We start from the raw sequence: 214 nt of genomic DNA on the forward strand, positions 1-214 counted from the left end.
TTTTGACATTCTGTCGTCCAGGCTGGAGTGCAGTTGCACCATCTCAGCTCACTGTAACTTCTGCCTCCCCAGTTCAAGCAATTCTCGTGCCTCAGCCCCCTAAGTAGCTGGGACTACAGGTGCGCACCACCATGACCAGCTAATTTTTGTATGGTTAGTAGAGACGGGGTTTCGCCTTGTTGGCCAGGCTGGTCTCAAACTCCTGACCTCAAGG

This window comes from Mandrillus leucophaeus, unplaced genomic scaffold (genome assembly GCF_000951045.1).
Source record: "Mandrillus leucophaeus isolate KB7577 unplaced genomic scaffold, Mleu.le_1.0 Scaffold777, whole genome shotgun sequence".
NCBI classification, from domain to species: Eukaryota; Metazoa; Chordata; class Mammalia; order Primates; family Cercopithecidae; genus Mandrillus; species Mandrillus leucophaeus.